The 23,766-nt window shown below is 42.6% G+C and overlaps 3 long non-coding RNA genes across 6 annotated transcripts; all 3 read left to right on the forward strand.

The window, feature by feature from the left end:
- The first annotated feature begins 317 nt into the window (after positions 1-317).
- Positions 318-1,883, forward strand: LOC139834007 (uncharacterized). Of its 2 annotated transcripts, none has more exons than XR_011749394.1 (5): positions 318-339; positions 409-464; positions 924-1,068; positions 1,210-1,289; positions 1,765-1,883. It is a non-coding gene; the product is annotated as an uncharacterized lncRNA (long non-coding RNA). The 2 variants fall into 2 exon arrangements; XR_011749395.1 differs by having other exon boundaries at positions 1,788-1,881.
- A 5-nt stretch (positions 1,884-1,888) lies between these two features.
- LOC127312290 (uncharacterized) lies at positions 1,889-4,334 on the forward strand. 2 transcript variants are annotated; one of them, XR_007858228.2, is made up of 6 exons: positions 1,889-1,916; positions 2,274-2,343; positions 2,663-2,827; positions 3,133-3,186; positions 3,290-3,636; positions 4,159-4,334. It is a non-coding gene; the product is annotated as an uncharacterized lncRNA (long non-coding RNA). The 2 variants fall into 2 exon arrangements; XR_007858229.2 differs by having other exon boundaries at positions 4,162-4,334.
- A 371-nt stretch (positions 4,335-4,705) lies between these two features.
- Positions 4,706-5,583, forward strand: LOC139833162 (uncharacterized). 2 transcript variants are annotated; one of them, XR_011748369.1, is made up of 3 exons: positions 4,706-5,053; positions 5,146-5,223; positions 5,354-5,583. It is a non-coding gene; the product is annotated as an uncharacterized lncRNA (long non-coding RNA). The 2 variants fall into 2 exon arrangements; XR_011748368.1 differs by having other exon boundaries at positions 5,146-5,583.
- The last annotated feature ends 18,183 nt before the right edge of the window (positions 5,584-23,766 follow it).

The following is a 23,766-nucleotide window of genomic DNA, read 5'->3' on the forward strand; positions in this document are numbered from 1 at the left end:
TGCAATGCATTTTCTCCAACGATTCGGAATATCAGTCTTCATATTCATTCCTTCGATAGAGTTATGTGCCTTTGTTGTGTTGTGCATGTCGATGGCAGTGTTTAGACAGTTATACTGCATCATGTGTGCTTCATTTACCTCTGTCCATATATGGTGATTGGTGTATTGTTATTACTATATTTTTACCTTCTTATTTTTTAAGAAGCCCTTCCCCCCACACCCATAGATTCAGATGCATAGTTTTCTTCACAGTTGCAGTAGTGCCAGCCATGCCTTGTAATAATGAGCAATCACCGTGTAGTCAATTTTACAAAGCACGACAACAAGGTGAATGAACAGGTGGGTTCCAGTGCCCATCTCAGTAGAAAATTTCCTTACCAAATTATGATGATGTTTCTAACTTTTCAGTTTATTGTTGACCGGAGGCTGCAATCAATGAGAATAGAATACTATGTTTCATTCAGGTATTCATGAAAGAGGCTCCTCCTCCCGTAGTCAGGATACAACATAAATATAATTATATAATTCAACTCTTCTTAAAGGAGGCTCCCACATAATTTAATTCCCTGATGGCCTTATAATGCGCCTTCTGATATGAATATAATCTTATTTAATCTTCGTAATTCATTTATAATATTACATTAGTACCTTTGGAATAGAAGTAGTACAGGGAGATTAAGAAAACATTGATGTGTACTTAATAAAAAACTTTTCCATGATTGTCCTTCATACTGGTACTTATTTGTTTCGGCATCTTAATTAGGTGTTTTAGCTTCGTTATTGTTGTCCCAATGCATGTAATAAAGTGGTCCATGCAAAAACATTCAACTTTCAAATATGCATTTCTCTGCTATTGTGCAATGGAGTAGGACTTTCCTGTAATTTTAGTTTTCATTCCCTGAGCCTAGCCTTTTGAAATGCAGGTTATAGGTTGAGGCCACGGAAAGCAAGCACACCAGAAAACGTCCCAAGCCATTTGGTTAAATGTGCAGGATACAGGATCAGGTTATGATGGATTCTGCAGCTTATGTTTATGTTAGCAAAATGGGCAACATCCAACGCTTCTTGGTAAGATAACATCTCGCCGTAAAAAAAGTTTCTTGTGTGTCCCTGTTTTGTCTGAAATTTGGTGGCAGCGGTTTTAACAGTTAGGATATTGTTAGGGCTTTGTTGCAACTTACATCTTTGCTTTCTATCTCATATTTTTAGCTAGCCGGTGATTATCTCAAACTTACATGATAATATGTTGAGGTTGAGGAATCAATACATGGGCAAGAAAAATTATGAAGGTGATGCTGATTCTTTTATTCCGATGCGTGAAAGAGTAGTAATTCCTGCAAATCTGTAGCATGCATCAGATAGCTTTGTAAATTCCCTATATTGAAGTAAGGTTAGTGCATAGTTCTGAAATTTCTGGTCCTCATCTACCATCCATTTTTGTGTGCTTGGGGCATCGCTGGGTGGAGGCTTGTGCAATTTATATTTTCTATTATTTCTTTTAGGATTTGTAGGCTGGCTGTTGGGTGGACCGGAGTAGAATCCTTTTAGATAGCATGGAGGGTCATTTTTCTATTTCAGAGAGAGTGCACGTTTTTTTGGTCTTTTCATATTATTTGTTGTGGTTATTAGAGGGAGGTTTTGTTAAATTACATCGATGCTAAACCAGTGGCTTGTCTGTGTATTAATTCATGTTATTTAGGCTGAAAAAGTTTGCCTAGATACGACAGAGATGTTTTACTTTGCCTTTTGAAATATTTAATGCAGGGTAATTATTCTGATTGAAGTAGATTTCTGTGCAAATGGTGAATGCCCAATTGATATTACGTGTACTTGAAAGTCATAAGGATTACAGTGGTGAAGGAGTTGACACCATCGAATGCGTCAGCATTATCCCAGCCATGCATATTGCAAGCCTGGTATGTTTTAGACTCTTCTTTTCTATGCAACATTTCTTTGAAAAGATTATTGGCAGTGGGCTTGATGATTTGAGTAACAAGTATTTAATCTGCTACGATTTGATATAAATAATATAGTACTCATGAACAAGTAGTACTCATTTTTTTCAGTTTGGCTGCAACACTGTTAGGTGCTACCTCACCTTGTTCTCTTTCCATGCTTCTTTTCCATCCATGTATAATAATGAGCTTGCCTAAACTGCCTTTTCTAATGAAGTTGGGACACTGACCTCATGTATCGAGTGTGCCTTGATTGTATTAATCTACAAAAATAGGAGTTTTATCCTATACATTATGTGTACATTTATTTTGTTGCAGGTGTTACCTTCTTGACGAAGTGCAGAAAAGCAAAACAAAAACAATGTTAAATAGCTATTTGGAATGCAAGGTTAGGACTGTCTTGCTGCAGAAGATATTTTTTTGGGTTCTTTGATACATTTGTTAGTCTATTGTTTTGCCAATCATATGGCCAGCCATGCTTCTTGATTGTGAGGTGTTTGTTAGTATATTTTTTTTCAGTTCATGCGGTCTCTTTCATACCCTTGGTTTAGGAGTTGAACAAGTCGAGTAGATATTCACCTAGAAATTTTGTAGCAAAATATAGTACTATTAAATGTTTGCCAGAATTGCTTGAAAAATCTCTCATGTCTGATCTGAAGATCTGTCATTAGTTGTTTGGTATGAGCAACTGCCGTCAAACTATGCAGGTAGCAGGCTAGAGATTGTCGTGGGTTTGCCTGAAGGATTATCTGGTAATGTCGACGAGAGGCTCCAAGAGACGAGGACGAACCTTCCTAAGGGATTTACAGTTGACGACGGGGGCAATATTGTGGATGCTATGAACATGGCGATAGGAAAGATCAGTGATACAGGTAAGCTAAAAAATTCTCATTGCAAGGTCTATCACATATTAATGTTATGGAGTTAACGAGAGGTGGACACAGAGGTGGTCCATGTGATGATGCAAAATTTTCATCTGACTTTGAAATCCACTATATCAGCAGTAGCTACTCCCTTCTGGTCATTTGTTATCTATTGTGCTTTGTGGTGGTCATTTCTCATGCTTGAACTTGCAAAGAGATTGGAACCAGCTCTCATTCATCTTCTCTAGATCCAGTTTGTTATTCAGCTTGTTAAAATTGTTGATGTTGATGATGATTTGGTTTTCTTTTTGTAGCTTTGACATGGATTTGAGCAAAGAGATGTGTCACATGAAGGTGATTCGGAGGAGGTAGGAGACCACCATCTTCAAAATAGCCATTCTTACTCCATGGAGTTTTTTTTGTACGACATTGTTTCTATGGAGTGCGACACTCACACAACACTGGATCCAGGTACACTAGCAGCTACAGCTGGTTCCAACCCCTCCCCTGATGTGGTGCTATGGGAGCAAGAAAAAGAGCAGACTCAAGAGTTACCTATAGTTGCTAATTTCTAAAATAATCAGGCACAATTGAGCAACCTATGGACAGTCTTCAGTGTTAGATAAGTCACTCGATCTTCAAAATTGGTGGCTTGATGTAGGTTCTATTTCCCAATTTGAATAAATAATCATGGTGGTTCAATGATCTCAGAAAGCCACTGTATATCATGTACTTATCAGTTGCCCACCTTGACTCTCATCTATCTTCAAGAAAATGACATGGATGATCTAGAAGATATGCACCCTCAAGGAGAATAGGTCGGGTAATTGTTTTTGCATGTGAATTCTCTTGTTCTTTGTTTTTCATGGGGGTTAGTTATTCTGTTTGACATCTGTTGGGTTGAAGCTTGTGCTTTTACACTAGGAATCGCGGTTAACTTTTTTTTTAAACGAGGAATGGTGCTTTAATTAAATATGAATGCAAACATTCGGATACATACACTGTTTCTATTATAATGTCTCCTAGATATGCATAGTGCGTATAGAGTTTCGTTTATAGTGTAACTTTTTATGAGTGATTGATGTCTGAATTTGGGTATCTCCTTATAAGTGTATTCTGTATTTTGGCACATTGCTTACCCTTGAACTGTGTTGTGATATATTGTGCACAAAAGAGCAACCTTAAAACAATATTTGGGGATAGCCTCCTACTGTATTATGGAATATTGGTTAAATAGACAGTAGACAGTACTTTAAAATTGTATAAGCCTAAAAATAGCTCCACTCTTCATTACATTGTCTAACGTCCTGACTTATATTTATGTTCGGTTGTATACATAGTAGGATCATTTATTCTTGCCCCCTCCAAATTTGTTGGTCAACATAGAAACAGTAGTGGCTTTCTTCCCCAAAGATCTGTAGCTCGTGGAAGCGGAAGATGTGGCACAAGGAGCAGATGAAAGAGAAATAGGAAGATGCCTGGCGCCTCCAAACATTCTTGTTGCCTGACGGTGAGAACCGAGTTACAAACAAGCATTGATGTGATAAGAAGCCTACTCCTACAAAGGACGCGTTGAAGTGTGTCTTTATTTGATTTGTGAAACAAGCAGCGTAGTATCTTGGGTTATATTGAATGCAACTATCTAATTCTTTTGAAGTTGGTGAAGGAACATAAAGCTTCATTAAATCCATTAAAGGTTGTCGTGTATCTTCTACCTGTGCAATGCAACATAGTTTTTGGAAATGGAGATTCCCAGGTAATATTTCCTTTGCTCCTAGAAATGGTGTTTATGTATTTTCTCTTTGCAAGAAGATATTGAAGCCCTAGAGGAGTGCAGCTTGCACGACTAAATAAGGTTAATAACCGATTACTTTAGTTGCTGCTGCTTTGTTTCTTTGACTAATAAACTTCCTCGCCAATGTTTATTCCATTCAAATGCAAGACACGTTTAAGACATCTCACTTAAAAGGAAAAATAACCAACATTAAGTGTTCCATCCTCTCTTGATAGAGCATTGATGGTCAACATATCGTTTAAGGAAGATGCATAGGACTTGATGCAAGTCTTAATTCTATTCTTGCACACTGCTTTCTACAAGCTGCTTTAGACCTCTTTTGAACTCCAACAATAATTGTTGAATGATTCATATGAATGATGTAGATTAAATTATGTGCACCTCGTGGTACAACTCTTGAAGTCCCAAATTCCTGATGAGGCGGGCAGTAATGCAGATATGTATGCTACCTTCAGTATTTCAGCTTGGTATTGATTTTTTGTTAGTGAAGAGTTCTTCCTTCCCCATAGCTCTGAGTTATTTTCACCTGCAGTTTATCATTCAGTTACATGATTAATGAAAGCTCAGTTCTTGATGCTCACTTTGTGGGACTTAAAAAGATAGCATGATGGTATGAATCTATATTTGCATTATGTTCTCAAAACAATAGCATGATAGTTACACTTATACGATAGTATCGTTGTTAGGGTCTTGAAGATATTTACTTCTCTGTGGATTCGTTTTTTCCCTCATTTTAGCAGAGGTCATAGCGACGAACCAGCGGCGACGGCTTAGGAGAAGAGAAGAGGAGCACACCAAAGAAGAGGGAGCATGTAGTCCACAACCAACAATCATTGCAGGTGTTAGTGCCACCTATGTTCTGTATTATATTTATGACTATATTAGTTTTAGATGGACCACCTGTTGTATCTATCTATGTTGCAATCTATGATGGGTGGCTAACTGGGATCTCACGGTTTAAACCCAATAATTCTCAGTCATATATAACACCATGGATAAAATTTATGATCACAATATTGTCTTTATTTTACCTTTGAGCCGGGCGCAATGGGTTATCGATGGCAGAATTAAGCGTATGTCAATAGCTACTATGAGACTAAATTGTGCATCTGCTTGAAGCTGGAACCGGCAGATTTCAGAGGTCTCAGCGTGCCTTGAGACAATTTTACTGATCTATGTCAGCTACTTAAACTTCTTTGTAAATATGATTTCATGTTTCACTAAATATGAGTACCATGAGACCTGTATTCCTGTAGGTGGTTAATCAAATATATTAATTACTGTTAGCAGCTAATACTATTATACACTACCCATTCTATGAATCAAGGATCCCACGATGTATGTCATACATCTATTTACTTACAAGATTTAAATTGACTAGGCACTGTTCTACTTACAACCTATGGTTAACATAGAGGATAATTTATGCTCAAGTAATATTATGACGTGATTCCAGCCTTTGAGCCAGTGGCGCAATGGTCTTTCGCCTATATCAAATAAATGTTTTCTTTAGTTTACTTAATATATGTTCAATCCAGACCCCTAACGGCAATGCTATGATGCTGGATTGATGGGTGGGTCTAAGGGGTCGGAAGAGGAAGAGGAGTATGTAGGAGAGGCGGAAGGAACCATCAAATAGAGGGCAGAAGGAGTAGCCAACGAAAGGCAAAGGGGCTGTCGAGGACATTTTCTCCAATGCACGCAGTCGGATGATGATGGAGCTAAATCTTATGGTTTAAATTATTACTTGATTCTTCCATTTGCGCGATAGCGCAACAGGTCATCTAGTTAACACAAAGGGAGCACTGATGGGCGGGAGGGCGCAGGCAAGCCGCATCCAGAAAATAAGGACATGTTCATTTTAACTGCATAAGTCACATTTATTTGTGTTTCTTTGTAGAACTAGCAAGGTGGCCCTCGCAAATGCGAGGCCATCATCTTTAGTATGACAATATCATTATCTAATTTTAAATATTGTTTTCCCCCTTCTATTACCTTCTACATTACAAAATACACACCATATTCAAAGATAATAGTTATGTATATGATTATATTACTAAGAAGTAAACAATAAAATTACCAATCAGTTGAACAATCTGACGATATCGAATGCTTAAGAAAACCCATTATATTGTTTTATTATTTATTATTGTTTTGATACTCTGAATGTCACAGTAGAGGGGAAGTGACCTCATGATCTTGCCATCGTTACTTTGATATTCACAATTATTAATTAAAGTACTCCGCCTATTCAAAAGTAGACGAACTTTAGATTTTGAACAATTGAAACTATGCATATGAAAATAATTTTTGCCTGATGAACCTAATGAATACTTTTTATTGAAGAAATAAGAAATCTTTGAATTAACAGTAGATATGTTCGACGTCACACTTTGTGGGGGTGTATTTTGGAACATAATAGAAATCAGAGTGTATATGTATCTATAGCTATATTCAATATTCAATCAAATTAATTCATACTCATGACAAAAGAAATTGAGGACTTCTTAATTAAATATTCAATGAACTTTCAGAAATGAAATATGCATAAGATATATAACCAAAATAGAAGAAGAGGAAGCCAATGAAAAAAAAAAGTAAAGTATGATCAGACGCATATAACTAACTGAGATACATTACTCAACGTGAAGGTCTTCCTATCGTTACTTCGAGGGGCTAAATTCCCGAATCTTGGAATCAAGATTTGTATTGATATGTAATAAAAGTAATTTTTTCTTACATCCCGGTCAGAAAAACATGACTTGCATGGAAAATTAATGAACTTAGTATATATTTTTATTGCATCTATGCTCCAAATACCTAAGCTTGGAAACTAAATCATCAGAGTATATTTATTTGAAACATGTACCTTAATATTAAGTGAAAAAATAATATTCCATGTACTCAGAAATTTTAGCTCTTCAAATGTACCGCTCCAGGCACACATGTACCTTAATTTTCTCGCCATAATTTATATTTCTTAGATGTGCCGAACTTCAGCTCTTTATAACTTTGTAATGTGTGGAGACGTCAACTTTGGATGTAGGGTGAAAGGATTTTTCAATGTAACCGTATAAAAGTGCCGATTTCTTTGCCTCCTCCCTACTATGATTAGTGTGTTTGTCTAGCCAATAGCTTAATTAAGACGGCAGGATGAATACAGATGAGTCGATGGCGCGTTGATTTTCTATCAGATGGCGGTCTAATCAGGGAAGTGAGAGGAATAATGATGGATATTTTCTCTCCTGATATTCTCATGGCGGCAGTCGCACTACAATGTGCTAAGGTTAGGTCATCCAAATGCACGAACGGTGCTAAAATCACATTTGATAGCCATAAGTAGATTTAACCGACCAAAGATCTAATAAGTCTTTTCAACAAAGTTATAAAAGTCTAGCCGGTATAATATTTTATTTTATTTTTTTATTCAATGAACGGTTGGATGTTTTGCCTTTTTCTCTTTACATAATGTTGTAATCATATTGTTATTTCATAATTATTATTATGTACGTAGGCCAATTTTAGTCCGCCGTTATTATTTTTTGAAATAGTTTTTTTAAAAATCTGAAATAGGGTTTGTTGACAGAACATGCATGTTGGTGAAAATTTGTATAGAAATATTTACGCCGGTAGGCAAATATATAACAACAAAGTTTATCGATTAGACTAATTGCTATATTTCTACCGTGCATGTACTGCCATCAATGTACATGTTTTATTTTCTCTTGTCATAGTTTCCGCCGGATGCACGAGATGCATGCATGGATTCACCTGGTGTGGCCAGTTTACACGTTTCTATTATTTACCGTGCAACTCTTTATATGTAGTGCCGTTGGCGTACATGTATTTGTTTTTCCTTGGATATCTCCCGGCAGATGCATGCGTGTGGCTGGACAGCGAGTCGCTAAATCCTATCAATAAATTAGAGATCTAACAGTTAATAATATTTACAATAATGTGGATTAATATTCTGTCTTTATTTCAGACCTCCGTATTGTACTTTTAATATATAATAGATAGATAGATAGACATTGATAAAAATGAACTTAAAGCAAATAATTCATTATTGTTAATAGATGTGCCAAATTAGATAGTTATAGTTGCGACCTGTGTCTTTTTTCTTCCACACATTTACTTGTGCAGTTTTCAAATGAGCCACTTTTTAGACCATGGTCTCTATGGTGAAAATTTGACCACTATTTCTATACTAATATAATCCGATAGAAATTAAAATAAGCCCAAAATTAACATTATCTATTTTTTTCTTCTTTTTGGCGTATTCAATAATATGTTTTTAGGCACTTAGTCCAAGTTAGAGAAGTGTGACTCCAATTTTTTAATGCCAGATCTTTGATATAGTTGATCAGATTGGCAACCCAGTACATTTATGTTTTACCGAAATTTCTAGTACTATAGTTCTCTCCACTTTGATTTTATTGTACTCTATATTGGATCAAATCATTAATTTTCGGCTATACATGTATATTAAACATGGTAATATCTATCTTCTTTAAAATTAGACAATGTGCCGAGATTTAACCATGTGGACCAGATGCTTAAACTAAAAAACATAGATATTTTGGTGTTCCACAAATTATTTTAGTAAGTTGAGTTTTATAATCTTTACATATTTTTATGTTTATCAGTCAAATTAGACGACGTACATATGTCGGTTATATGTTTGTACTCAACTATGCACTTGGATAGACCAGTACCGCCCGCTAATATTAATAAATTTTATTAAAAAAAAATGAAACCGTGTCTAGGAGGAACTAGACACTTTTTGATATAGTAGAAGCGGGACTTGGCGTGACAATTTCGAAATTCGTTCCTGACAGGAATCGAACTCCGGTCGTTGGGATGCGCCACTGCGACCCCAACCACTGGGCTAAACCCACGTCGTCTACGTGGGAGGGGCCACGTGGTATTTTGATAGAGGGGGTACAACATCACCGAAATTGCAAGCATGAGGACTCGAACTCGGGTGGGTGGGAAGGCATCAGCCCCTCCCCAGCACTAGGCTATGCCTTTCATTTTTATTAATAAATTTTATTGTGTTATAAGTTTATATCATGGCAAATCATCCCATCCGCAAACATGATTTCAACGTTATAATTACCTATCTAACATAGGAGCATTTTATCGCGAACGGGCTTGTTATTCGTAGAAAGCTAGCGACCTAATGTACGTACATTTTATAGAAGCTATGTAGTGTGTGTTCTTTTTTTATTTTTTAGATGGACTGGCCTATTTCTATGAGATTTCTGTAGATAGCGTAGGATTAGATTATTTAATGGACTGCCCCATTTCATACAGATTTATTCACCCTGGAAAAAACTATACCAATGGATGTAAAAAAAAGATACATATACGATTTTTTTTTTTACGTGCATAGACCTTTCGGTCTCAAAACCTGGGCGTGGGCTTCATGTGCTACATATGTTACGTAAATAGCCTAAACTTGTACGTGTCAAATTTGGATGTCCGCTTCATGCACATCAAACGTGTTACGTAAAATTCTGTTATATAACGGTATAAATAATTCGAGTGATGTGGATTAACATAATGTTTCTATTTTAGATCTCCGTATTTTGCTTTTAGTATATAATAGATAATATGCTCAAGCAGGAAGAGTACACAATTTCACGGTGCCTCCCTAATAATATTGAGAAGCAAGCGACAAAATGGAAATTCACAGACCTTACCATTACGAATTAACAAAGAGGGAATTAAATTTAAAATCTTGCACAACGTTAACACTGAACATGAGGTACTATGTTATATTCAATATAGAAAATTATGGCCAAGAAACACCATATTTTCTTCATTAAGAAGCAAGATTTTTCATCTTCAAATAAACAGGAGAAGATATGGATAACCTACCACACGTGCAAATATGGTTGCTACCGCAAAGAGGGCACTACCGAAGCCATCTTGGAAGACAATCACCACTTTAAATGTTTTCGCAAATTGTGACCATGGCATGCCATCGGAGCCAATAAGCTGCTTAGGTTCCCATCCTTTCTCCCTGTACCTTCATTTCAGAACTAATACACATTAAAACTATCACAACATTGTGTTAAGAAAACTAAATGAAATGCAAAATAATATAATGAAAATGTAATCACACAAGTCATCGCTTGCTAATACCCAAAAGAAGATCACAGCTAGGATAATTCTCAGTTGTTAAGGCATCGAGAAAGAACATCAGAAGCACTATTTTGGTTTCCCTATCATTCACATAGATTTTTTTCAAGAAGATGTAGGTGCACTGCATGTCAATAACCATTGACCAAAACATATCGGTTCAAGAAGGTGTGCTAAGAATGAATGCTTCGCTTCCAGCCGCCGATAAGAGCATCTCCACTCGTTTGGCCTCCCCACGCCGAAATCCGGGGTTAGTTTCGTCCGGATTGGACGAAAAAATGGCGTGGGGAGGGCCAGTTCCCAGCCGCGATCCCAGTCGTAGACGGAGATTTAAATTTGAAAAACGAAAACTTGACGAAATACGGCAAAAAAACGATTGAATTTAGACTAACTTTAATGATATTTACTATATAGAGGGCGAAGTTCATACATATTGGCCGAATTCGAATATATTTCGAATTCGGCAAGGGGAATACAACTTTAAATATTAAAACACGGCGCTCTACATGCCGAAATGGCGGTAGAACACCGTGTAGTCCTTGTCGCTGTCGCCGCCATCATCGTCGGAGCCGTCGTCGTCGAACTGCGGCGGCGCCGACGCCGCCTTGGCCGGGTCTCCCCACCGTCCACTGGTGCGAGGCGGGGACGGCGAGGGCTTGTACCAGTCGTCGTCGGACTCCTCGAGGTCGATGACGGGGACGTGGACACCGGATGGAGGAGTCGCAGGTCAGCGGTAGCGAGCGGCCTGCTCGAGGAGCCAAGCCTGCCGCTCCGCCTCCTCCTTCTCCCACTGCTCCCTCGAGGGGCATGGTGTTCTCGGCGGGGACGAGGTCCTGGAGGGACCTCGCCATGACGGCCTCGAGGATCGCCGCTTCCTCGGCGTCGTGGTCTTCCTCCTTCACCGGCTTCCGCTTCCGGTCGTCGGAGGTGCCTGGTTCGCGCTTGAGGCGAACCAGGCGCTGGTGGCTGCGTGGCGACGACGAGTCGCGGATGATGATTCCGTCGCCGCTGCGCTAACGGTTGCGGGACGGGGAAAGTGGCTCCCGTTTCACCGGCGCTAAGGGTGGAGCCGACCTGGAGCTCGGCGTCGCCCTCGTCGCCGATCCGGGCGACGAGGAGCTGGCAGCCATGCGCCGTGGCTGCCAACTTCCCCGGCGGCGGTTGACCGATGCCCACGACGGCGGGGGCATCGTCAGCACGGGGTAGTTGCTGCCCTCGATGTGTTCGAGGACGGCCTCGAGGTTCCGACCCGGCGCGCTCCACCAGCGCCGGCGTCCAGCGGCGTTGTTGCGCGGAGGCGGGGGCGGCGGGCCGTCGTAGGAGGCGAGCTCCCGCTCCCACCGCCGTAAGAAGAAGGAGTTCCACGCCGAGTAGTTGTCGGGGTGGAACTGCGGTTGGGCGCGGTCCTGGTCCGACAGGGTTAGCCGGACCTCCTCGATGGCGACGTCGAGGGCGTGTCCCTGGGGCGGCGGTGGGATTGGCACGCCGTCCGCACTTAGCCGCCACCCGCCGCCGGGAGGCCTCGTATCCGGCGGGCATTGGTACCCCGCCTGGTGGAGGAGGTGGCCCTCCCACGCGTGGAGCGACCGGCGGGGGAAGCCGTTGCCGTCCTGCTCGTTGAAAGCCATGGATCTCGGCGAGTGAGCAGTGGGGTTCGTCTCTGGTTGGGGTTCGTCGGTGCTACGCGTCGCGGTGACTTATGTAGGCGGAGCTAGGCTCGGCGATTAAATGCCGCATGGATGCTACGCGTCCGCGGCGAGCTGACCGGCGGCAGCCTTTACTGCGCGCGGAAGACGATGCGTCTGCCGCTGACTGGCCGGGTCCATCACTGCGGCGAAGCCGAAGCGAAAACGCGGGAGAGAATTCTCGGCGTTTCACGCGCTTTCGCTTCGTCCGGAGTCCCCGAGCGCGCCTCGGGGACCGGGGATGGTGTGGGCTCGCCGGATGAATTTAGGCACAAATCCGGAGAAAAACGAGGAATCGGGGGCGCGGCTGGGCCGAATTTCACCATCCGGATGAGAAAAACGTCGCTCGGGGGCCTCTTCGGGGAAACGAGTGGGAATGCTCTAAGGTGTTACTCCCTCCGGTTTTGCGGCCCCGCCCTCTTCCAGTTTCATGCCCTCCTCGGGCTCGCTGCCAAGGATGCCTCCATGGCGCTCACATGCGCCAACAGGAACCACCATGCCAGCGGCCAGGGATCAGGTGACATGCATACAGCATGTCACGCTGGAACATGCACCCTCTTAGATGCCCTTCAATCCTCATCCAAAGGCCCAGAATAACCCAAGACAAAAAGATCCCAGAAATTTAGATTGCTTCAAATTCAACGTTTTGAACAGTATAAACAGCACAGAACATTTACTTAAGAGTTTTGAACATTGCATAAAACAATATTTCTGAATAGTATGTACTACAAATAGTATACTGTGAACAGTACGTACTACAAACAGTATACTTTACCGCATAAGTTAATTTTGAGACATTTCTAAACAGTAAAACAGCAGTAATTTAACAATACAAATTCAGTACCACTTGCTTGTACACTTAGGTCACAAAATAATATAGTAACCCCATACCAGAACAGATTAGGCCACAAAACGGCCATTTCAAATTCTCCACGAAACAGCCATTTCACTTGTACACTTAGGCCACAAAATATAGTTAACCCCATACAACTATAGTTAACTATGTCCAAAATATAGTTAACCCCATACAACTATAGTTAACCCCATACAACTATAGTTAACTATGTCCACGCTGACGTCGTCCACGGCCGCGTCTCCCCTCCATCATCCAACTTGTCTCTGACAGAATACTCCACGACCTCCGCGCCAGTCTTACCCGCTGCGGCGCAGACCAATTAGCTGTGACCCAAACCGCAACCACCGCCGCCCAGTCGTATGATGCGCACGCAGATAAGTTGGACGAAGACCGAATTCTATAGAAGACTGGGGGCTTGTTACCTATGGCGGACGTGGATAAGCTCGTGGAGGTGGGGCTCCGGTGCGCATCAGAGCATCTCCAGCCGTCATCCTGCCATCTGCCCATATTCCGTCCTCCAAAAGAACCCTCACGTCGCGCCTAGTCGGCACACCCGGCAGGTGTTCGTCCAATTGACTGGCCGGACATGGACTCCGACAAGGAGGAGGAGAAGATGTTCTCCGAGATTTTTGAAGAACAAATGGCAGCCGTCGCCCAAGACGAGGAGCACATGCTGATCCTAGCTTGCCTGTCTGGCTTGTACACCGAGGCGGCCATTGGTCGCCGTGGTGGGTCGGCACCAGGTCGCTGGAAGTGCAAGCCGAGGCAGCGAATGGAGGGCTATTGCATGCTCTACGCCGACTACTTCGCTGACGATTGATGACCCACAAGTATAGGGGGTGTATCGTAGTATTTTCAATAAGTAAGAGTGTCGAACCTAACAAGGAGCAGAAGGTGTTGACAAGCAGTTTCGATGAAGGATTCACTGTAAATGCTCACAGACAAGTATTCAGGGGGTTTTGATGTAGCAGTTGAATAAAGTACGAGTAAGTAAAATGCGAGAGTAACAATTGCAGCGAGTGACCCAATCCTTTTTAGCACAAAGGACAAGCCGGTTTGTTTACTTATAATGACCAAACGTTCTTGAGTACACACGGGAATTTAGTCTAGTGCTTTCGCTTCATACAGCCGATTAATCTTCATTGTTTTGATAAGTGTTGTGTAGGTGAACCTATGCTAATGCACCGCCCTTCCTAGGACTAATACATACTTGTGATTATACCCCTTGCAAGCATCCACAACTACAAGAAAGTAATTAAGATAAATCTAACCACAGCCTTAAACTCTGAGATCCTGCTATCCCTCCTGCATCGATATACCAACGGGGGCTTAGGTTTCTGTCACTCCGGCAACCCCGCAATTGGAAAACGAATACAAGATGTATTCCCCTAGGCCCATAAAGGTGAAGTATCATGTAGTCGACGTTCACATGACACCACTAGAAGAATAACACCACAACTTAAATATCATAACATTGAATATTACTCAACCATAATTCACTAATAACATTTAGACTTCACCCATGTCCTCAAGAACCAAACGAACTACTCACGAGACATCATATGGAACATGATCAGAGGTGATATGATGATGAATAACAATCTGAATATAAACCTTGGTTCAATGGTTTCACTCAATAGCATCAATAACAAGTAGAAATCAATACCGGGAGAGTTTCCCCTATCAAACAATCAAGATCCAACCCAAATTGTTACAGCGGTGACGATGTGCAGCGGTGGACACGGCGGTGATGATGATGAAGATGATGATGATGGTGATGGAGATGATGTCCAACTCGATGTCGGTGACGATGGCGTCGATTTCCCCCTCCGGGAGGGAATTTCCCCGGCAGATTTCAGCCTGCCGGAGAGCTCTTTTCTCTGGTGTTTTCCGCCCCGCAGAGGCGGCTGTGACTCTTCGCGACTATCCTCTGGAGCTTAGGTTTTTGGGACGAAGATGTACGCGAAGGAGAGGAGGCCAGAGGGGGCTGTGGGCCCCCTCCTCACAGGGCGGCGCGGCCAGGCCTTGGCCCGCGCCGGCCTATGAGGTGGGCCCATGGCGGCCCTCCTCGGCTCCCCCTTCTGGCTCCCTTCGTCTTCTGGAAAAAATAGGATTTTCAGTATAATTTATGTCAATTGTTGATCTTCCGAAATATTGCCTTCTCACGACGCTTTTTCCAGCAGAATCCTGGCTCCGGTGTGCGATCCTCCAATAATCATGAAACATGCAAAATAGATGAAATAACATAAGTATCATCTCCAAATATGAAATATATCAATGAATAACAGCAAATTATGATATAAAATAGTGATGCAAAATGGACGTATCAACTCCCCCCAAGCTTAGACTTCGCTTGTCCCCAAGCGAAACTGAACTCGGTAAACAGGACCACATGTTTATGGAGTGAAGAGTCGATAAATGAAATACGGACAAGAAGCATCATATCAATTCACACAAGACATTCTAATGAACAACTTCCTCATATAATTCAACTTGAAACAAGTAGAGGGTAATCACAAATAAAGGTGCATAAGAAATCATAATTGGTGATGGCAAACTTCGTTCTTGGTCAGAGAACAGATTATGTTAAAGTTTATATGGCACAAATTGCATACTCAATCATAATAATCTCCTCATAATCATTGATAACTTTCAAAGCTATATTCATTCGGATAAAACTTGTACTAAACAAGGAAGAATGATAGACATGATGAAGTAAATCACAATATAGATGGTTTGATCACAACAACTCAAATGCTTCCTTAAGATGGAGGGAAATAGGTTTACTGACTCAACATAAAGTAAAAGACATGCCCTTCGCAGAGGGACGCAGGGATTAAACCATGTGCTAGAGCTTTTTCAGTTTTGAAATCATATAAAGAGAATAAAAGTAACAATTTGAGAGGTGTTTGTTGTTGTCAACGAACGGTAGCGGGTTCTCTAACCCCCTTGCCAGACAAACTCTCGAAGAGCGGCTCCCATAAAGATTTTTAGTTGACACTCCTTCCAACCTTTACTTTCACAAACCATGGCTAACCGAATCCTCGGGTACCTGCCAACAATCTCATACCATGAAGGAGTGCCCTTTTATTTTAGTTTTATTTAGATGACACTCCTCCCCACCTTTGCTTTCTCAAGCCATGGCTAACCGAATCCTCGGGTGCCATCCAACAATCACATACCATGGAGGAGTGTCTATTTGTAAAATTATGAAAGTTAATTAATTTGGGACTGGGAACCCCATTGCCAGCTCTTTTTGCAAAGTTATTGGATAAGTGGATGAAGCCACTAGTCCATTGGTGAAAGTTGCCCAACAAGATTGAAAGATAAAATACCACATACTTCCTCATGAGCTATAAAACATTGACACAAATAAGAGATAGTAAATTTTGAATTATTTAAAGGTAGCACACGAAGTATTTACTTGGAATGGCAGGAAATACCATGTAGTAGGTAGTTATGGTGGACACAAATGGCATAGGTTTGGGTTAAAGTATGGATGCACGAGAAGCATTCCCTCTCAGTACAGGTCTTTGGCTAGCAAGGTTAATTAGCAAGCATAAGAGTTGAGGGAAGCAAACAAATATACATGTGATAGAAACAATCATGCATCTTCCTTGTAAGCACAAACAATTTTAACTTCAGAATAATAAGCTATGAGCTAACAAGAAAGGAAGACAATGAAACAACTACATGTATTTCTCTTTTCTACTTAAACCTCAAAGTGTTGTTGCTATTGACCAATGCTAAGTTTGCCAAAACCAAATAGATTTACTCGATGCTCCCAAAGTGATACCAATACTAATAACAAGATCAATCATATAATAGAGATTGCAAACTAAAACAAGATGTGCAATATGTAAATGATAAGACTGCTCATTAATATTCCATAACGATAACTCACACCAAAGGATACATAGACAAACAACTAAAGGAGAGATACTTCCACACTGCAACCCATCTTATATGATAACTTCCCTACTCATGATATGACACTACTCGATAGTAAAAAGGTAAAAGATAGTGATGATGTGATACCGCGGCACTCCCCCAAGCTTGGAACAAACCAAGGGGATGCCAATACCGATGATGAATTACTCCTTCGGCGGTGGTGGTGATGAATTCCAATCATCAGACTTCCAAGGAAGAGGCTCTCCGTCAACAAACGACATCTTGGTCTCGGGAATCCTGAAACTAGCAGCATAGCTTATGTGTTTAAACCTGTTTTCATACTCACAGTTCTGATTCTGAATGTCATAGAGTTGAGCTTGGAGTTTGTTGGTGGTGTCATGAAGCGAGAGGATGTCGTCCCACAGCCTTGCAGTCTCCTTATTGTGTGCATCAATAAGTTCAGACACAATCTTGTGGAAGATGTCCACTTCACGCTCAGCCATCTTCTTGTAGTTGAAGACCTCTTGTTCTAGCTTCTCCATCATGTCTTCCAAGCTTCCTTCTCCTTTAGGACCCTGGACATCTTTGATCTGCAACTCTCCATCAACGAGCAGCAACTCCTTGGGGTGCATCTTCAGCTCGTTCATGTACAGGTTGACGACGTCCTCGCAGAAGCTGTCTTTCGGAGTTTCCGAAGAAGACATGATGGCTCTAGATCCGAAGCAGATCCTGGAAGAAAACAGCTCAAAACAAAACACGTCGAGAAAACGATATACGGACCTCCAGAGGTCCGGGGGACTATATAGCAGGAATTTTTACGACAAAAGGAAAGTACCAGGTCGAACCAGAGTCGGAGAGGGGCGACGAAGGACCCACCTCATAGGGCGGCGCGGCCAGGCTGGGGCCCGCGCCGGCCTATGGGGGCACGCCCTCGTCCGTCTCCTCCACTCCGTTTCGATCTCGTAATTTTTCATATTTTCCAAAAACAGCAAAAGCATTGTTCGGAAAGTAAAACGCGAACTTTTTATTACGAGTGCTGTTACCTATTCGAAGTCGAACTCTGCCGGACTGTCAATTTGACCTTTGATGAAAGCTTCCGGAGTTTCCACTCGAATAACATTGACATCTTCATTATAAGAATCACCTGAGATATAATGCTTGAGTCTTTGTCCATTCACCACTTGTGTGGCATTGCCTTGGAGAGAGCTAATTTTAATTGCTCCTGAACGATACACCTCCTCAATGACATATGGTCCTTCCCATTTCGAGAGTAATTTCCCTGCAAAGAATCTGAGACGAGACCGATACAATAGGACTTTATCCCCAATATTAAATTCTCTTTTGATAATTTTTCTATCATGCCATTTTTTAACTTTCTCTTTAAAGAGTTTAGCATTTTCATAAGTGTAACATACCAACTTTGTTCATCAAATAATGTTGCTAAGTTGTCATGTGCATGCATGCATCTACATTAATTTGAGAAACTTTGCACTGCTATGTGTTGAAACAATGTTGCAAAATGTTGTGGTTTGGTCTCATAAAAATTTGGTGCAAAAAGTCCCTCAAATTTTGGGTCAAAATACCCCAAAGACTAGGGGGGTTTTCATAAAATTCCCCCCCTGTCTTCTACCTCCAGGCAGCCAGGCTGCTGCTTGTCGACGCCGTGGCCGCCCGATGGCGCCGGCGGCCTGGATGCTCCTCGCCGCCCCCTGGACGCGGATAAGGCTCGCCGCCACGACGAGGAGAACCCTAGCCTCGCCACTTCTTCCCTCTCCTCCTCTCTGAGCAGCACCCGAGCAAACCCTAGGCTCGGCCGCTCGCCGTCGCCGCCGTTCCCGGCCTCCCCGCGCCCACCCAACACCGCCACGAGCTCCGCCTCGCTCCCCTCGTCCTCCCCCTGCAGTGAATCGACCGGAGACGCCCCTAATCGCCGCCACCTCCCTCTTCTTCTCCGCAGCCGGGAGGGATTTCGGCGACCATCGCCGCCGCTACCGAGCTCCTCCAGCCACGCCGTCTTCGCCAACAGCTCCGCGGTGAGCTTCTGAGCGTCGTGGTACCCGCCGCTAGCCATGGTTCGCCATGTAGCGCCGCCGCGTCGTGAGCCTGCCTGGCCCTCCGCGCGAGCTCGCCGGAGCCGCCCCTTCGGCGACCATTGGAGGGCGGCGCCGCCCCCTTCTGGCTCGCGGGAGCAGCGCGCGTCCAACGCGCGTGTTGGCGTGGCCCCTGGCGCCCTGCAGTGTCGTGGCCGTGGTCGATCTGGCCGGCCATGGCCTGGCTGACATCATGCTGACGTCATGATGACGTCAGTCGACCTTTTTTATAATTTATGTTTTATTTATAATTCATAAAATGATGTATTTTATATCAAAATGTTCAGAAATTGAAATCCTACATGTTTATGAGCATTTCATACATCATTACAACCTTTAAACTAGCAAATGTAGTGAAACCCTATTACACCCCTCTCATATGGTGGTGTCCGATGCCGGCACCCCATTAATTTGACGATGCACCTAGGGTTTCTCAATTCCATTAATATGACATGTCATCCATATTGTATGCGCATTGCATTATGCCATGTCGTGAATGTTTGTTTCCCTTTCCGGTATTTGGTTCTTCGCGCTAGGATCTGAGCCGGAGTCCGACGTCAACGCCACCGAAGAACAGTACTCATCCGCTGAGGGACAAGGCAAGCCCTAACCTGGTTCATCTATGATTTCGAAATGCTTTTATCTGTGGTTCCTACATATCGCATACGATTCAACTGTCTTTTATCGATAGATAGAGTTACCCTATCTGTTTCATGTCCGACCTTTGTAGCCTCGATACCCTGATCCACTGCTCCTAGCATAACTAGGTTTGGCATGTGTGCGTCGCGAGAGCCTTTATCTCTTTATGCTTAGCCATGCTTAGTTTGTTACGCTACTCCGGTCTTCGGACTGGAGCCTTACAATGAAATGAATCTAGCATGACAGGTTGACGTGGTAAGTATAGAGATGATGATAAATATGATTAAAGGCTCAGACGAGAGGCCACATTGGGATGTGGTGGGTTGTTTCATTTCTGCCGACCCTAGGAACCGAGTTCTCGCCTCTTGAACCAAGACCGAGCGTACAACCACATGAGGCCCTATTATGGTACCCTCTCGACTCACTAACTTGCCTAGTAGATTCCATGAGTCACATAGTTTGCGCGTTACCTGGTCATATGCATTGCATTTTGCTTGGGGGTTAAAGGTACATAACAGGTAGGTAAGTGTGGTCGTGGTGGCTGGGGGTTGCGGCCTCTGGGGAAACCCACCTCAGTACACATCGTTAAAGACCGACTTCGGGACTTGCCCCGTTACGGCGGAATAATCCTTAGCGCGTGACTCATGGTCTCGGCGACAGCAAGGTAAAGGTCGTGGTCGACCACCCTCTGCCGGCTTTCCAAGGAAGAAAGCTCAAACGTTGGCACTAAGAGTCGGTTGGCACGTGTGGGTAAAGTTGTGCACCCCTGCAGGGTTATGAATCTTTTCGAAAAGCCATGTCCACGGTTACGGACGACTTGGAAACGGACGTGGAGATCATAGAGAACTTGAACCTAATCGTAAAACTTGGCAACGATTGTGTGTTTACGGACACCCTCTCCGGGTGTTGAGGGGGTGATCCGAGGATAGTGGTTCGCGCTGATGAAGATTGGTGGATACAATATGATGATCAATAGAGATAGAGATGTCGCTCTCTTATCCCCTTTCAAAGGTTCTGAGTAGTCGAACTTCTCTTCTCTCTCATCTTACAAAGGAAAATTGGCTTTACGCAAGCCCGCATACCCGCTTTGCTAAAAGGTTGTACTAAGTCTTGCTGAGTCTCTGTACTCAGCTTTGCATGCTTTTGTTTCAGATGAAGTTACTGCAGCCGAAGGTGGTTTCTACGTTAACATCGATGGTTAGTTTGGAGTTTGATACGTCTCCGACGTATCGATAATTTCTTATGTTCCATGCCACATTATTGATGATATCTACATGTTTTATGCATACTTTATGTCATTATTATGCGTTTTCCGGAACTAACCTATTGACGAGATGCCGCAGTGCCAGTTCCTATTTTCTGCTGTTTTTGGTTTCAGAAATCCTAGTAAGGAAATATTCTCGGAATTGGACGAAATCAACGCCCAGATCCCTATTTTCCCGGAAGGTTCCAGAGCATCGAAGAAGTACCGGAGAGGAGCCCTGGGGGCCCCACACGCCACCCTGGCGCGGCCAGAGGGGGGGCGCGCCCCCCTAGTGTGTGGGCCCACCAGGCCCCCTCCGAGGCTGCTCTTCCGCCTACTTAAAGCCTCCGTCGCGAAAACCCTACGACGATGGATGAAACCCGCAAAAACCTTCCAGAGCCGCCGCCATCGCGAAGCCAAGATCTGGGGGACAGGCGTCTCTGTTCCGGCACGCTGCCGGGACGGGGAAGTGCCCCCGGAAGGCTTCTCCATCGACACCGCTACCATCTCCACCGCCATCTTCATCAACGCTGCTGTCTCCCATGAGGAGGGAGTAGTTCTCCATCGAGGCTCGGGGCTGTACCGGTAGCTATGTGGTTCATCTCTCTCCTATGTACTTCAATACAATAATCTCATGAGCTGCCTTACATGATTGAGATTCATATGATGATGCTTGTAATCTAGATGTCGTTATGCTAGTCAAGTGAATTTTACTTATGTGATCTCCGGAGACTCCTTGTCCCACGTGTGTAAAGGTGACAGTGTGTGCACCGTGTGGGTCTCTTAGGCTATATTTCACAGAATACTTATTCACTGTTATGGATAGCATAGTGAAGTGCTTATTTATATCCCTTTATGATTACAATATGTTTTGTATCACTATTCATCTATGTGCTACTCTAGTGATGTTATTAAAGTACTCTATTCCTCCTTCATGATGTAATGGTGACAGTGTGTGCATCATGTAGTACTTGGCGTAGTTTATGATTATGATCTCTTGTAGATTATGAAGTTAACTATTACTATGATGGTATTAATGTGATCTATTCCTCCTTTCATAGTATGAAGGTGACAGTGTGCATGCTATGTTAGTACTTGGTATAATTGTGTTGATCTATCATGCACTCTAAGGTTAATTAAATATGAATATCGAATGTTGTGGAGCTTGTTAACTCCGGCATTGAGGTGCTCTTGTAGCCCTACACAAATAGCGGTGTTCATCATCCAACAAGAGAGTGTAGAGTGGTTTTATTATGTGATCAATGTTGAGATTGTCCACTAGTGAAAGTACGATCCCTAGGCCTTGTTCCTAAATACTGCTATCGCTGCTTGTTTACTGTTCTACTGCATTTGTACTGTCCGCAATATTACCACCATCAACCACACGCCAGTCCTGGACAGCAAAGCACTTTTCTGGTGCCGTTGCTACTGCTTATATTTATTCATACCACCTGTATTTCACTATCTCTTCACCGAACTAGTGCACCTATTAGGTGTGTTGGGGACACAAGAGACTTCTTGCTTTGTGGTTGCAGGGTTGCATGAGAGGGATATCTTTGACCTCTTCCTCCCTGAGTTCGATAAACCTTGGGTGATCCACTTAAGGGAAACTTGCTGCTGTTCTACAAACCTCTGCTCTTGGAGGCCCAACACTGTCTACAAGAATAGAAGCTGGGACACAAGAGACTTCTTGCTTTGTGGTTGCAGGGTTGCATGAGAGGGATATCTTTGACCTCTTCCTCCCTGAGTTCGATAAACCTTGGGTGATCCACTTAAGGGAAACTTGCTGCTGTTCTACAAACCTCTGCTCTTGGAGGCCCAACACTGTCTACAAGAATAGAAGCTCCCGTAGACATCAAGTACTTTTCTGGCATCGTTGCCGGGGAGGAAAGGTAAAAGGCACTCATACTCCGGTTCCAGGTAACAGTACTTTTCTGGCGCCATTGTGTTTGTGCTCGAAGCTATTTCCTTTAGATCCTGCAATTGCATCTTTTTGTTTCTTGTTTACACTAGTTAGGCATAATGGAGAACAATGAGCTTCTTATTCTATTTCCTGATTTAAGACATGGATGGTTTGATCCGAAAATTAAAAAACCCATGGAACATATTAGCATGAACACATTGAACACTATTGTTGCTAATGATATGGAAAATTCTAAGCTTGGGGAAGCTGGTTTTGATGAGCATGATCTTTTTAGTCCCCCGGGCATTGAGGAGAAAATTTACTTTGATGATACTTTACCTCCTATTTATGATGATTATAATGATAGTAGTCTTTTGGTACACTTTGTTATGGAGGATAAATTTGATTATGATTACAATATGCCTCCTATATTTGATGATGAGAATAATAATGATAGCTACTTTGTTGAATTTGCTCCCACTACAACTAATAAAATTGATTATGCTTATGTGGAGAGTAATAATTTTATGCATGAGACTCATGATAAGAATGTTGTATGTGATAGTTATATTGTTGAGTTTGCTCATGATGCTACTGAATATTATTATGAGAGAGGAAAATATGGTTGTAGAAGTTTTACTGTTACTAAAACACCTCTCTTTTTGCTGAAAATCTTGAAGCTGCACTTGTTTTATCTTT

Source organism: Lolium perenne, chromosome 7 (assembly GCF_019359855.2).
Source record: "Lolium perenne isolate Kyuss_39 chromosome 7, Kyuss_2.0, whole genome shotgun sequence".
In the NCBI taxonomy this organism is placed as follows: Eukaryota; Viridiplantae; Streptophyta; class Magnoliopsida; order Poales; family Poaceae; genus Lolium; species Lolium perenne.